Genomic DNA, 12,204 nt, shown 5'->3' on the forward strand with positions numbered 1-12,204 from the left:
GGAGAACAGATGGCAGGGAAATTGCTCTGTTTGAAAAAGATGCACAGTTTATTTCATTTTATTTTTTATTTATTTTTTTTATGAAAATGAGAAAAAGAAACAATTAATGACTCCTGCAGGATGAATGACTGGGATGATGTTGCCATGGAATTAAGGGTAGGGTGGACAACAACACTGCAGAGTGAAAATGGAAATGGCTGGGATCTTTGTGTTGCAACATTACAACAAGATGCAGGACATAGGAGTTGACAGATGGTTCAATAATACAGTACAGTAGCAAATATTTGTGATCTTTAATCTCTTTTGGCAGAACTGCAAAAAAAAAAAAAAAGAAAAAAATAAGGCATGATTATGTGTTAAAAATCTCATTATCGGCTCAGGACATTTTCTGAAATCTACTACATTACAAACAATGATGCTGCATAGTTAAATGAAAGTGAAACATTCTTCAATATACAGAGACGAGGAAAAGCAAAAAAGTGTTTCCACCTTCCCCTCTTCCGTCCAAAAGCAATTAGATTTCTCAGTTTCAAAAATCTTATTAAGGGTCAACCCTTTTCGTCCATTCATCCTCATTCTTAGCCTTAGCTAAGTGATTCAGTGAAGTCAGGGAAGAGCAAATAAACCAGGACTCCCATCCCTTAAAAATGTAGTTTTTTAATGAACACCCTTTAAAAAGTGAACAGAATGAATATCTCTTGGTCTTGATTGTAGGTTACATTCACAAACTTTATTATTTTATTTTTTTCTCAGTAGTAGTAGTAATGTTATTTTATTACGATCACTGATTTTAACATTATCTTATGTTTTTCCTTTATGATTTTTGTGCCTTTTTTTGTCTTTGTCGTACACCCAATTCTAACACTTGTATTTTTTATTTAATACATCACAATTTAACAAAAGAGAGAAATAATAATAATAATTTAACACTGGCAGATTTTCTATATATTTTTTTTCTTCCAAAGACGTGCTACCCAATGAATGCATCTACGTTTTTGATTTAGGAAATTTGATCACAGTTGTATGGACGTATGTATTATTTGGTTTTCTGTAGTTCTGACCCAGACTCTGTTTCATGCTGCAATGTTGTTTATTATAAAGTCATTTAACTCAATGTGATTGATCATAATTAAATTGTGTGATGATTCTTAGCATTCCTTGCACATTTGTTGAAGCTCTTCTGGCTTCATTGTATTAATTCATCTTTTTTTGCAGACATTTGGGAGCATCCCATTGTACACCTTGCAGTCTGGCTGAAGTAAGTAATGAGCTTAGCGCTAAGCTATGCATATCAGTTCAGTTATTTTCTCTTATTGTTAGTATTGAGATAATACTTTACATGTTTAAAAAGAAACACTGAACTGCTCTGCCCTGTCAATTCTTTTGACCTCTCATTTGGACACATTTCAGATGTAATAACAACATTAACAGAGCACAAAAACCCGAATGTGTGGAATAGCAGCCCTTATGTAAACTCATGTCAATCAGCAATCCATACATTATCATTATATTGAACAATTGAAAACATGATACAGTGACCACTCACTGGATCAGATCAATGTGGCTGTCGCTTCCAGTATGTGCTCATAGCCACACCCATTTCAACGTTTTTACTATACGATTGATTTATGGAGATTCAGTCTGCACAGACATATCGATTCAAATCGGACAGCTTGGACGAAATATGGCGATTCTGCATTTTAGTAGACCTGAATGCACGCGGTGCATTTTGTACAAACTCGGGAGTTGTAAATGGGGACAAATACACACAAAACACCTTTTAAAGGAAAACAGTTAAAGGTCAAGGCTAATGAGAGCTTCAGCAGCTGTGAACCTGCCAGTATAGAGAAATTTACATGGGTTAGAAACCGGGGAAGTGTGAGTGTGCTTCTGAACACGGAGTGGTGCAATTGAAAGGATCCTAGCAAAATAAAACTCAGACCACTGGCAGCCATTAGCCTGATTGGCCTGAGAGGTCAGGAGAGGTGAATTGATGGGTTAGTCATGTTGTCGATTTGATGACCTAACCCTGCTGGCTCGGCCAACAGGGGGCTGGATGCTGGACACACTCATTCTCCCTACCTTCATTTGAGTTATTGCACACATGCCAAGAATACTATACATTAACACAGAAAAATCTATCAGATCACTTACGCTGATTTATGTCCGGACCGAACCACGCTGTCAAACCTCTGGACCAACTCATGTCAACATTTTCATACAGAAAGATTTGTGCTGCAAATTATTTCTGTGTGGTAAAATATGACTGACTGCTGGATGGTTCATTTTTTCCAAATCAAATCAAATCAAATCAACCTCTGACTTTGCCTGCTTATTTCTTTAAGACTGGTGGTTCTTGCTTCTTCGTGTTGTGTTTCACTGGCCCTACTTGTGAGACCTACTTGTGAGCTGAACCAAAACGTGGCCTAGATTGAAAGCCCGAGATAAACGCATTGGTTTTCTGGACCGGTCTTCTAATTCTGTAACAAAGAGCCAGGCGAGCTGTGTATTCCTACCTGTGCCCCATTAATGATAAATAAAGTACAAAAGTACCCCCCGCTCACATAGCAGCCATCTAACAACCTCTTCAGCCACCAAAGAGAGATGCCGTCACTATTTTACCCAACGTAGAATCCTTAGATAAAAAGTGGAAGAGGTCAGTGTCCGTCATGTACAGTCAGAAGGATGAGAGAAGCAAAACAATGTCCAAAGCTCTCTGGAGCAAAGGACTTGCAATTTTGGATGATCAGATCACCACAACATTCATTCTGTGGGTTTGTTCCTCTTCCAAAGACCTTGAAAACCATGTTAGGATATGTTAAATAAAATATGGCAGCCTCCGCAGAACTGTGTAAAGTTTTACTCCATGGTGAAATGGCAATTCAACAGTTTGATTCCAGCATGTTAGACCATCAATACATATTAAAGTTACAGGACATAAGCCCTGAGGGTTTGGGATCTACAGAGTGAGGTGAGCCAAAGACAGAAAAGCATATTATTCAGTGTTCAAACTTAAAATCTGTAAGTGAATCGTAATAAAATGTCGTTATTAATATGTAGATAATTTGCAGCATATTAGTGGGAAAAGATGCTGTATACTCACTGGGGGCCTGGTTCCTGTTGCATCTTGAAACAGGGAAGCATTGAATCTAACAATAAAACTCTTTGAAGATTACAATATTGGTCTATTTTATTATATTATCAAACAAAATGTGTTGCATTAGTCGCTCAGTTCTACACAAACTGCACAGATAGGAACCACCTGGCTAGCTGTATTCTTCTACGCAATTTGTTTCTTCTTCACTTCTGCCTGTAGCTCCAGATGGGGTCTCTAAACGTCTGATTGATCCCTGCTGTGCCTCATATTTCCCTACGCTGCTTGACAGGAGATTACTGCTGTCAATTAATGTTTATGGGATTCCTACAAATCCACTTTACAGTCTGGCTCTCATGAGCCTTAAAGGCATGGATAGTTTTTATTTGCATTCAACTTCCCTTTGCAGTATTTCACATTTTCCCTCTAACTCATTTCTGCGACAAACAAACAGCGATGCTCGCTGCCAACCTGGAAAACAAGCAAGCAAAATGAAGTGGTGAAACAAAAATCAGGTTGAGGATATCAGTCTTCTAGGTTTTTACAATAGGTGTCCAGATCAAATGTCCAGCTTCACACTCAGCCACCGCCCGCCCCCTTCGGCCTGCAGGTTTGCGGTTACCTCCAACTCCTCCAATATTAAACACAGACATCTTTTATTTGCGACTTGTTCCTATCTTACATGCAAGCAAACACTTGTGTTTACTGGTGTGATGTGAATGCGTGTGTGTGTGTGTGTGAGGTAAAGACGGTTACCACTGCAAACATTACGAAGTGTAAATGTTAATACTGCACACAAGAAAGGGATGAATGATGACAGGATTAATAGGATTAACAAGGAAACGCATTAAACGGTGGATTGAAAAGTTTTGATGGTCCAACTTTTCCACAGCGATACTTTGTGTAACCTTTAATGTGTTTTACAGGGGTTTTATGTGAAAAAAAGAACAAAACAAAGGAGCGCACGGTGAATAAATGAAAATGTGTTTCTAATTCTGTGTAGAAAGCACATTTACTGCCATTACAGCTGCAAGTCTGTTGGGATATGCCTCTACCAATATACGTCTATTCTTCTTTGCAAAACATTTCAAGCTCAGAATGGAGTGTCAGTAAACAGCAGACTCAAAGGGATTCAGATTTGGACTTTGACTGGGTCTTCTTAACACTTGAATATGCTTTGGCCAAACCATATTAGAGACAAAACTCTGGGCTGTTTGGTGCTTCAGTTCTTCTTGTTGGGATGACATCTTCATGGAGCATTCTTGCTGTTTTTCCAACCGGGAACCGTAAAAAGTCCTTCATTCAAGCAGAAGAAAAATGAACCATCTATCCACAGTGGAGATGTTTTGTTTAGGGTGATTTGTTGAGAGCGTTGGTCCTCTGCCAACAGTGTCTTGCATGTTGGCCAAAAAGTAAAATGTTTTGTCTAATCTCAACAGAGCACCTTCTATATGTTTTCTGTGTCCTTTATGTAAATGGTCACAAACTGCAATTGGGAGTTCTTACAACTTTTTTTATTTATTTTTTTTTTTTTACAACAGTTACTTTTTTGTTTATGAATTCCTTGTTTATGGTTATGCTGTTTATTTATTGCTCTCTTACATACAGTTGGATAGTTGGATTTTATTTACTAATATTAGGTGAGTATATTTATTTTTTACATAGTCTAAAAATATCTCTGAGACTATTCAGGATTTTATTTACAATAAAACATTTTTTTTAAATAATTTATTATTATGTTTTTTTTTTTTTTCCATGTTGCAATTGTTTTTATCATATTCAGCGAAAACCACAATTTCAAATGGCTCAAACGGTTTCTCTTGATGGACATGTGATTGTTACCAACATGACAATTAGTAAGGCTACAATTCCCTGCAAGCAAAATTATTTAATATGAGTGAGCTGCTGCACAGTTTGTGGTGGCTTTTCCTCCCCAGGTGGGGTTTTGTCTCAGTCAGCTCGGTACAAAGAGCGTTTAGCCTCCTCCTGAATAATCCAGTGAGAGCTGTCCGAGCAGATGGGGACCCAGGGTTCGAAACCTGAGAGTGACATTTGACACAGCCACACACAGAGAAGACTTTAGGACTGGGTGATTTCAGCTACTTGGTGGAGGCAATGTGGCTTCTGGACATGTCATTTAACCCCCAGCTTTCTTTACTCTCATCCCTTGTTCTTTTCTTAATGCTTAAATACGTCAGTGTGTTTAATGGCTGGACTGGACATTCACCGTCACCTGCTTTAAAAAGGAGCTCAAGAATTTGTGGGTTTTTATTTTATTTTATTTGGATTCATCCCCCATTGATGTGCTATTTCTAGGTTTGATGTGATAGACTTCCACCTCATAAAACTGTGGAAGGCAAATGGTATTTGGTTTTCAAAATATTTGAACTTCTTAACACAGGCCACCCTGACTGAAAGAAAATCGGTTAATGCTGCAAGGCCCAAGGAATATGGCCAGAGTGACAACTGAATGATTTTTGATCAATGCAAATTCCCACTTTTGAATGGCCCAGTCAAAGTCCAGGACAAAATTCTGTCTGTTACAAAACTTAACATTTGCTGTTCAGAGACTCTATAGCCAATCAGACTGAGATTGAGCTATACTGAAAAGAATTAGGACATTTCCACAGCTTGCAGGATTGTAGAGGTTCTAAAATAGTAGCAGATGTTATAACATTGGAAGGTGGCTCTAAAAAGCAACGATTTAGAGTGTTTTAACCAATATGGATGACACAGTTTTCATATTATTTCATACATATAAAAAAACATTCTCAAAAGAACATCTTTTTTCCATCCCTCATTAGATGTCGTCTTTTCAAAATGTATTAAAATTGTGGTTTTAACACTAGGAACACAGAACGCCTTAACAAAAGTTTCCATATCCCCTGAAGTGTTTCACATTTTTTCATGTTAAAATTAGTTATGCAAAATATTTCAGCAGAACTTTAATGTAATAAAGTGATAAAAGAAGCTCTCATAGCTTATCAAACTTAGACCTTAGACCCCCCGCCCCCCCACATCAGAAGTAGACTGCATGCATTTTTTCACATCCCAGCAGTCAAGCATTTGCTGTCACTGTACAGTATATTTCCCGGTAACCTCTGTGAGTCGCCCCGAATGTGGTGCTCAGTAACTTATTGCCCTGTCCCTAACCTTTCTGGGCAGAGAGAGCATCCATCATGGTAAAGTGCGATCCATTGCGGCCCACCTTCAGGGCTGAGCCAGCATGTGTGTTTGTGTGTGCGTGCAAGTAGAACTTATGAGCTGTCAACACTAAGTGCAGAGCCTTGCTGGAAGCCGACTACTGCTGGATGACTGACAGTGACATTGCACCGTAATGCTCCCTGTATGTGTGTCCACGTGTTTGTGTGCTCCCTGTGTGTAATTGTGCATTATACTTTCCCTCAGTATTCCTGTGACTGCAGCGATGGAGTCATTTTCATGGTTTTGGCTGCTACGCCTCAAGTGGACATGAGTTGCGCAGAGACACTATTTGTCATTGTGATGATGATCACTGTCACAGAGCCCTGTGACTTTTGCATATTAAAGGGGCCATTATTAAAGCTCTCGTCATTTTGCAACACTGCTCTTTACGTCTTAATAGACTCTGCACAGTCTCATATTTTACACCCCTACGCGCATTAATATTCTCCTTGGCGAGATCAAAAGCCATAAAGAAATCCAACTTTGTTGTTAAAAATCCCCTGGGTGATGTCCCTGTTTAACAAGGCTCCTCCTCCTTTACCTACCACATTTCCCTCAGTTTTTACTCATTTTCAGATATTCTCGTCTCTCGTCTGGCCCTCAAAGCGCTACGGTTGCATCCCCAACCCTTTCCGTCCCTGCCACCCCTCCTTTTTCCCATCAGCACCCGGGAACTGATGAATGCGTGGCCTCCTATTGATCGCGATGGGTGATGGATGATGGCTGGGAGATGAGTGATGGGGTGCAGGCAAAGGTGCCAATAAGGGGGCAGCCGAAGGGTGGGGTCTCCCCTACTGGTGCTAATGGGAGAAGACTTGGAGAGACGGCCGCCGTGGCAGCCGCCAGGCCCCGCCTTCTCAACCCCAGCCATTTGAGGCGTAGTGTTTTCAGCTCATTCATTCACATGCACACACTGATCCCACAGGTCACACTTTTCTGTTTTTATTTTATTTATTTATTTATTTTTTTTTGTGGTGGGGGGCAGCTTTGGATTTCATCTGTCTGTGCTTCATACAACTTTAAGAGGTTGCGGAGGGTGTTGTGAGAGTGGAAAAAGAAAAAGGAAAAGGGAAGGCCTCAGCTTATATGTGTGTGGGTGGGAGGAAGGCGGGGTGGAGGGCGCAAGTGGTGGTTAGCACGAAAAGATGATGGATGATGGGGCAGGAGGGGAAGACTGCTTCTTAGCTCCAAATTGATATCCCAGCAAATGTTTTTGTCTGCTGTGAAAAATGGTGCCGCAAAACTCTCATCTCGGCTGCGCCCTGGTCCTCCCCTCCGCCTTCCCCTTCTCTCATCCCCTCTACCAGCTCCTCTCTCTGCCGTGAATAACGCCTCGCAATCCATTTCCTGCAGCACAACCTTTTTCTCGTCGCACTCCAGTTCTCTGACAGCGGCCTGATCACGGCTTCATCCTCACGGCTTTCTGCTCACTTTGAGCAGGCTACCTGACTTTCACAGTTGCCATGGAAACCTGGTCTGGATTACTGCTCAGCGTTGCTCATCCCTTATCGCATTCTTAGCCTTCTCCACTCCTGGCAAAGCATTTAGAGAAAACCACCCATCAGACCCAGGCTATCAATTGCAGGTTGTTGTTGCTGTTGCAACTTGGGGAGGAATGAATGAAAAAAAGTGAAAGTCCTCCAGGGAGTGGGAGGCTGGGCCTCTAATTGAGTGGGATGATGTGGAAGTTGGAAAAAAAAAAAAAAAAAAAAAAAAAAAAAAGAGGGCAAGATTTAGAAAAGCTGCATCTTCATTTAAAGATCCATATGTTTAAATAAAAACACATTTTGGAACCAATTTTTAGAACTAAATGAAGAGAGAAAAAGAGTTAAAAGCAGAACATCATATTGTGAAACTGTGTTCATCCTTTCTATGCAGTTGATGAAGGCTCTTACCATCAATTATTTTGTGCCTACCTAATCCTGAAAGGGCCGCGGCGGGCTGGAGTGTAACTGCAGCAACAAGAGTTGGGGTACACACCACAGAGAAAGCCAGAGTGCGCACGTTTCACCGAAAGAGATATTAAGATTGGACTGTTGGAATAGCGTGCATATTTTTCAGTTGGATTGGTGGAAGTGGACAGTGAGAACCTTCACACAGAAAAGACCTGTCCAGGATTCAAACCCAGGACCTTCCTCCAGCTAACAACTGTGCCACCATGAGACCCATGAACTCCTTTTGCAAAAGGTATTTGAACATGAAAAACAAAATGACATAAAAAAAATATCTTTTGGGAAATTCTTTCAGGAATAACATATGCATTCCTTAAGCAACTCTCTCAAAACAAAACTATAAATTTGAATGTTTAGCAGAGGAAAATTTGCAGAAGAAAAACCCGAAATCTCCGCAAAAACCTTTTTTTTTTACACTATCTGTTAAAAGTGAGCAGCCTTCTGATTTATTTGTGAAATATGTTGAAAGATATATTACATTAAATATGAAGTATTTTAATCTGTTTGTGTTTATTATTATGTTTGGTTTTTACTTTATTTTGCGCAGTAGTTCCTTTTCTCTCACTTATGGATTATTGGATTTATAATCAGCACACCTTCTCTTTTCTATTATCCAGAACATGGTCTTGGATTTCCCTTTTAATTGTTTAATCCTTTATTTTATTTGATTTTTTACACATTCTGTTAATTTTCAATTTACCTTTTTTTTTTTTACCCAAATGACATGCTCATCTTCTCTCTTCCCCCTGGATTTGTACCTGCTTTAGGTTTACCAAGATCCTATACGTCTTATTGTTTGGTGTTTGTTTCTTATAGCCATATGTTATAATGATTACTTGATGTTATATTTAGTTTAGAGTAAGTCTTTCTTTTGAAAAGCAATGCAAAATAACCACGTTTCATCACTTGAAAGCTTCTGCAATTCTGTTTTATAAGTGAGCCCCAGCTCCATGCTTCGTTCACTTTAATGAATGTATAAGTTCTTAATTAGGCGCTCACTGGAGGATACTTTAGCATCCCATCGGATATAATCTGTCTCTGTTAATGCAGGTAATTTGCTTCTTTTTATATTTAGCATGGGATATTTGCATTCAGTTTATTTTGTTGTTTACTGTCCTGTTGCTTATTAGTACTGATGCACTGAAAAAACAAATATTTTTGTCTGGTTTCTCGTGAACATTTCTTGCACTATGAATGGCACCGTGTTCTCGTTCATATTTAAAGTTCACAAATGAACTAAACAACTATTAAAGGTATTCCAGATCAGATGTTCTCTCCTCTGCAGAGCAGCAAACTTGTTTTTGCTAAAATGTATTGAAAGAATTAGTTTGTGAGGAAAACAAAAATTAGGTGGTGCAGTCAGGAATTAAAGATAAAGCCATTTCTTTTTCCCCCCTGGTCTATTTTAATTAAGTTCAACATTTCTAACACCACCAATAATTTATGTTTGAAATTCATTCTGACAAAGTACAGTACAATCTGGATCTCAGGGTAAATACATTATTTGAAGGACTGGTTGTTAGAAGAAAACTATGAGAATGTTAAGAGACAACAGGGAGAACACCAAGATAGAGACAGAGAGAGATAGAGAGAGAGAGAGAGAGAGAGAGAGAGAGAGATCTCTGGAGAGAGAGAGAGATAGAGGGGCGAGGTCTTAAGGAGAGAATCTTCTGCAGGAGAAATTGTGTCTCAGATTAAGAGTGAGGCGATGCTCCAGTGGAGAGGATTAGGTCTGCAAAACAGAAGCAACTCTTGCAGAGGACAATTCGGCGACATGAAAAACGCACTGCCACGTGCCCACCCAGAAATTCACATGTAGCAAAATTCAAGAAAGGGGAGGGAAAAAAAAGACACCAATGTAAAGCAACAAGAGAGTTCAATACATAAACCCTTCAAGGTACATTGGAAACTCTGGAGCAAAAGCACATCCTGCTTCTGGAAGTATTTAATTATGTTATTGCAATCATTCAGAAAACAAAAACAACAACAACAAAACAAACAAACAAAAAAAAACAGAAGAATTGCTAAATGCAGAAATGTTTTGTATAAATTGTCATGAAATGTAGAAAAAATAAAGAACAGGATAAGATGCCTTAACAAAACTTAAATTTGAGGTTGACATCCTGCTCTCCTTGGCTCTATAATCCCCATTCTCTGACTGGGCTGCTCAGTATACGCACCAAGAGCCTTACTCCCATAAGACCAATCTCTCTGACATCTGGGCCACTGCCTTTCTCTGGGCTCTAGACAGATGTTTGGATGATTGTTAAGCTCCCAGGGTTCTTAAGAGAGAGGAAGTGAGAGTTGCTCTTGGTTTGACAGCACTCTCAGAACAGCTCTGTGGCAATCACTCATGTAATCACGATGTAGGGTTTGTACAGATGGGGTTCTTTACAGTAGTTTCAAATCCAAAGGCACTCGAGTCACCCAGACCACTAGTATCACTCTGTTTCCAACAGTTAATTTTCTTTGTATTCAAACTGAGAGAGTCGATTCATTTCCATCTTTCACGTTACACGTTTGAGACCAAAACCCCGACCACTGTTCATCCTATATACTATGCAGCTGGTGGCAGGCGAACAAAACAAAATTTAGCAACAGCTCTTTACTTTGACTAACTTTTCATTCTGTCTGGTTCAGCTTATCAGTTCTGTTTACACAAACACATTATCCAAAACTGATCACCTGACTAAATATGAATTTTATTTATGTCCAGCCCTAAGTAGAACAGCCTATATAACAAGAGCTGTAAGAACATATTTGCCTCCTGATAGATTTTTTTTTTTCCCCAAAGACATAACCTTAGTTAATGCAGAATGCTTTTTCCAAATGATGACTCAGTGTATCAAGGTAGAAATCTCTCCAAACAAACCTGGTCCTATGAAAAACAAATTGCCCCCAAACCTAGAGACTACTCATGCCACCCTCAGCAACAACATCAAGCTTTTATGCTAACAGCAACATGTCTTTTTCATCCTCGTTGGAGTGTTTTTTTGCCAATGACTGTTTGCACAGATGCTTAAATACATTGGAGAGTTTGGCCTGGCTACAGCAACCCCATGAGATTTAATTCCAGACATTGACTATGCCACTTCAAAGCTTTTATTTTGTTTCGTTTGTTTAAACATTCAGAGATTGCTGATGTTGGTGTGTGTCAGATAATTATCCTGCTGCACACTCCAGCTCAAATTACCACTTCTTACATTTTCGGTCCAGCAATCCGCAAAAAAGTGGACACAAAAAAACACCACTCAGATTGTGTCTGTGTAATCCTTAACCTGTTATATTTTGCATGCCGATGTTTTCTAGATCACATATTCTCCATTTTATACACACCAGTATATGTGTTTTCCATTTTTGTTGAATACATTTTCTCCTGTTTTTTTTTTTTTTTAGTTTGTTCAAAAGAACAGTGTTACCTACAGACCGACATTCCTCACCTCATTCATAGATCGAACATCCACAATTCAATTTAATCATGTTCTTTGGACCTAATTCTTCTCGGATAACCACACTTTTTAAATGCTTTGTCAATGGCTGCCAGCGGACGCAGGTAGCAGTCTTATATTAAGGTGAAATGTTGGTGTCCTGAGCCCACCTTTTTTACCCAATAATGTCCAGTTGTCTCCATATAATGATTATGATGTAGTTTGATTGGTGGATTAAACACTTATCCCTCCCCTCTACCCACCTTATTGATTTTTCTCCCCCCCAGCGTGCCTCAGCTACCCACCCACCCCCCTTAAAGGTGAGGTGGATTCATGGCCTGATAAATAGCAGAGGATTGATTCGTATTTAATTAACAATTTGTAGGAGACTCTCTCTCTCTTTCACCTCTCTACTCCCTATTCCACCCCTCTCTTCCTCCCTCTATAAGGTCTCGGACGGCTTGTGAGACAAGCAATGAGCAGAGGAAAGGTGATGCATGGATAATTTATAGTCTGATCGATAAGT

The 12,204-nt window shown here is 39.4% G+C and overlaps 1 long non-coding RNA gene across 1 annotated transcript in view; it reads right to left on the bottom strand.

Moving 5' to 3' along the window:
* Positions 1 to 8,151, bottom strand: part of LOC106961646 (uncharacterized) — a 21,102-nt gene extending 12,951 nt beyond the window's left edge. Inside the window, exons 1-2 of the long non-coding RNA XR_001427813.1 lie at positions 8,140 to 8,151; positions 5,622 to 5,627 (exon numbers count right to left, since the gene is read on the bottom strand). This is a non-coding gene — a long non-coding RNA (uncharacterized LOC106961646). The remainder of the gene's footprint in view (positions 1 to 5,621; positions 5,628 to 8,139) is intronic.
* Positions 8,152 to 12,204: the final 4,053 nt, after the last annotated feature.

The sequence above is a fragment of the Poecilia latipinna genome, unplaced genomic scaffold (assembly GCF_001443285.1).
Source record: "Poecilia latipinna isolate Pla-1442-1.1 unplaced genomic scaffold, P_latipinna-1.0 Scaffold1318, whole genome shotgun sequence".
In the NCBI taxonomy this organism is placed as follows: domain Eukaryota; kingdom Metazoa; phylum Chordata; class Actinopteri; order Cyprinodontiformes; family Poeciliidae; genus Poecilia; species Poecilia latipinna.